This window comes from Arachis ipaensis, chromosome B04 (genome assembly GCF_000816755.2).
Source record: "Arachis ipaensis cultivar K30076 chromosome B04, Araip1.1, whole genome shotgun sequence".
In the NCBI taxonomy this organism is placed as follows: domain Eukaryota; kingdom Viridiplantae; phylum Streptophyta; class Magnoliopsida; order Fabales; family Fabaceae; genus Arachis; species Arachis ipaensis.
This window is the reverse complement of record NC_029788.2, coordinates 68,610,424-68,614,769: the sequence shown is the minus strand read 5'-3', so window position 1 is coordinate 68,614,769 and position 4,346 is coordinate 68,610,424.

The window sequence follows — 4,346 nt, the reverse complement described above, 5'->3', positions numbered from 1 at the left end:
AACTTTGGACCACCAAACTCACAAGCCCCTTTCCGCCATTCACCTCCATATGACCCTAACCCTCAACCACCATACCAACCACCTTATGAGCCATATGAACCATATATAGAACCACCCCAATTCCAACCCAATTACTCCCAAGAACCACCACTTTAATATTCATCATCTCCATATCCATCAATCCAAGAGCACTATGATCCTAATTATGAAAGCCGAGTGCATCAAGAGGCAAAGGATCGTCTCAAGGGAACAATGGATCGATTTCAGGCAACCATTCAACAACTGGGGCAAGCATTAATTCAATGGGCTTCTTGGTGCTTAAATACACAAGGATCAGCCACAGCCCCATGTGGACAGTCTAGTGAAGAGCGTAGCATGAAAGAAATACAAGAAACTCCAGTGGACAAGACAGAGCATGAATTCATACTAGAACAAGTAGAAGAAGCTGTCATTGTTCAAGAAGAAGAGTTGGTTGAAAACTTAGGAGATCCAGAACCTCCATGGGAAAGACAAGACATAGAGCCTCCTTCCAAGACAGTTGAAATTGATGCTGAGGAGGGTGTACAACCTCCAAGGCATATCATAGTTGAAGACTTGGAAGAGGTTGATCAAGAGATGGAGATTCAAGAAGAAGAAGCACAACCTCCCATGCCCTTGGAAAGCAATGAAGAGGAGATTGAATTGAAAGAGAGCTACCAAGAGGAAGAGGTTGAAATTGAAGAAGCTTGCAAAGAAGTGGTAGTTATCAGAAAAGAGCACAAGGGAGTGGAGCTTGCAATTTCATTAAGAATACCTCCCCCTAAGTTGCCATCATCCTTCACAACATTCAAGTGGGTAAAATTCATATCCCATAGCTTTCTAATCCCACTTGAATATGGGCTACTGGAGACGGATGGTCAACTTAGAGCTCTTTGTGGCATTAAGAGTAAGAGGAAGATGGCCAGTGGTAAGAATTCTCCTGCAAGGTTCATTATGGTTGGAAGCTTTAAGTTGAAACGCAAAGGTTGGTGTAGAGCTCAATTGAATGGGTCTAGGAAGCTGTTTGGTAGCTGCAGTGAGAATTCAAATTACTTATCACCCAGCTGGAAAAATACAGATCCCGACAAAAATGGGTGTAAAAGCAAGATTTGGGATCCTGGAATCTGTTCTGACATTTGTCACTCTGGGAGCCTAAGAATCTGTTTGAAGCTTCTTAAGGACTTTACATGCTTAGTTTGGGATCCCGGAGGACACTGGAATCACAAACATTGGTGGAGATTCCTGGATGAGTTCAAGCACAAGCCACCATAACAGGAAGCTCATCAAATGTCCAACTTAAGGACTTTAACTAAAAGTGCTAGGTGGAAGACAACCCACCATGGTATGATTGTTCCTTTTTCATTTTTATTTAGTTTTATTTATTTTCGAGTTTTATTTTATTTCATTATATTGAACCTGGAGTTTTGCATCACATTCATATTAACACTGCATTCTGCATCTTTTCAGATTAAAAAAAAAAAAGCGAGCACGCGACGCGATCGCATGAGCGATGCGTCCGCGTCGCAAGGAGAGAAGAGAAAATAAAAACGAACAGAGAGTTACGCTGGAGCAAGGTTGGAGGCGTTCCAGTGGCACAATTCATCCCACGCGACCGCATCGCTGACATGTCCGCGTCGCAGGGGAATACTGGCCTCCTACGCGATCGCGTGCCCCACGGGGCCGCGTGACCTGGATTTCGACGTAAAAGGGTGCATGGCCGAAAGTTTAGCTGGAGTTGGGCTGGACTCGTGCTGGTAGCCCAAGCCTCACCACGCGAACGCGTGCCCCACGCGTCCGCGCCATATCCCCATGATGGCCACTCACGCGATCGCGTCAACCACGCGACCGCGTCACCCAGAATTTTGGCAAAAAGAGTTTCGAATAGAGAGTTGTGCGATCGCGAGGCTGCACTCGCGCCACTAGCACAAAAAGAGTCACGCGATCGCATGCCCCACGCGTCCGCGTCGCCCAACCTTATCGCGCACCACGCGACCGCGTCACCCACGCGACCGCGTCGCCAGCGTCGCACAACCTATCCAGATTAGTGCCAATTTTCTTATCTTTTCTCTTCTAATCCTAATTTCTTCCTTCTCTCTCCTTTTTCACTTTCTTTCTCTACTTCTCATTCTTTTTCACTTTCATTTTATTTTATTTATTTGCATACTTTCATTCATTGCATATTTTATTTTTCTAAAGTTATTATTGGTGTTCAAACATTCTTATTCAACTGTTACATCTTTTCTGGTATTTTCTTGGTGCTTAATGACTTGTTTAATTCTGATTGAGTAATATTATTCAAATCAATGCCAATCTTTTATATCTGTATTACTTTTGCATTGACATGAATTTATATTATCTCTCCTTCCCCACTCTCTTTTCCATTGTTGTACATTTTGTACCACTGGCATGCCATGGCTTCTATTGTTTTCTCACTTGCATGTTGTAGCTACCATGTAATTGAGACCCTTATTATTTGGCATTAACCCACCCATACTGTGTTTATTTTCTTATCTCTATTTCTGGGTTACTCTTCTTCCCTTTTTCTTTCAGGATGGCCACCCAGAAGGGAAACGGAAGACATTTTACATGGGAAGACAGACAAGTCCATCTGCACAATCCTTAGAGAAAAGCAACAGTTGAAACAACCCATCCACCTGTAAATCTCAGCATGCACCGAGGACGGTGCAATCTTTAAATGTGGGGAGGTCGATACCGATCTCCATGGGTTAGTACTTTCCTGTCTCAAACACCAATATTTTATTTTCTTTGTTAATTGTTGCATTTGCATATTTAATTGCATGTTTATTTGATTTTTGCATTTAGTTACTGCTTGGTTAAAATAATAAGTTTCTTCTTAAGATCCTATTTTTTGAAAATTTTCACTAATTTAAAACCAAAATTTACTTTTTAAACTTGTTTGAAGTTGTATTTGGAACATGGTTTTTGAGCCAAAGAACACACAACCTGTGAGACTTTGAGCTTATTTACATGGTTACATTATTTAACCATAAATATTTTATTCCTGTGTGTTCCCTTCTTTATGATTGTAATCTTTACTTTGTTCCATTCTATATGTCCAATATTTAGTGTATTTACATGCTTGCATATGATTGAGGCCATTGTTTGATTTTAGCTCACTTATCCCAAAATTAGCCTACCTTTTACATCACCCTTGTTAGCCCCCTTGAGCTTTTAAATCCCTTCTGTTTTATAACCACATTACTAGCCTTAAGCAGAAAAATAAAATAAGAATCCCAAGTTGAATCCTTGGTTAGCTTAAGATAGATATTGTGTAAAATTTAAGTGTGGAGAATTTTATGGAAACATGGGATGATATGAAAAAGTAGGGAATTAAATTGAATAAATCATTTGAAAATTTTGGAAGCATGCTCATGTGAAATCAAAATAATTAAATTACCATGTGCATTGAAGAAAAAAAATATATTAAGTAATTAAATAAGGGGATACAAAAAAATAAAAAAAAGAGAGAAAAATGAAAAAAATATATATTACCCCAAATGCAAAATAAAAAGAATCAATGCACATGGGACAAAATTCAAAAATAAGTTTGATACATGAGCATGTAATACAAAAGTGGGAAATTTTTGGGTAGCTAGGTAAAGTATTTTTAAATTATATAAAGTATGTATATGTTAGGTGAGATCTTAGACTAATCAAGGAATCACTTTGTTAGCTCACTTAGCCTTATATATATATACCCTCACCCTTACCTTAGCCCCATTACAACCTAGAAAAGACCTCATGATGTTTGCATTGGTACATTAAATGTTTGTTGATTGATTAGATGAAGAACAAGGTTTAGAAAGCATGACTAGAGAAGAGTAGAGTGAATAACCCTATACACTTGAGAGATTAGAGTGATATACACTTCCAGTGAGGGTTCAACGCTTAAATTCTATGTTCCCTGCTTTCATGAGCTGTCTTCTTACAAGTTCACTTGCTTTTTATTGTATGATTTGAATTAGTGGAAACTGGTTTGTATTTGTCTTGGAGAACTTATTTACTCTTAACCAAGTAGGTAGAAACATTTTGCATGTAGTTGCATTCATAGGTTGCATTTCATACCATTCTTGTTCACCTTTATAGCTTCTCTTGAGCTTAGCATGAGGACATGCTAGTGTTTAAGTGTGGGGAGGTTGATAAACTACTATTTCATGGTTTATCTTATACTCAATTGAGTGGTTTTCATTAACTCTTTACCCACTTATTCATACTATTTGCATGGTTTTATATTTCCTTCCTAATTATGTGCTTTGATTGAAAACATGCTTCTTTGGACTTATAATTGCTAATATTAATCCTCTCTT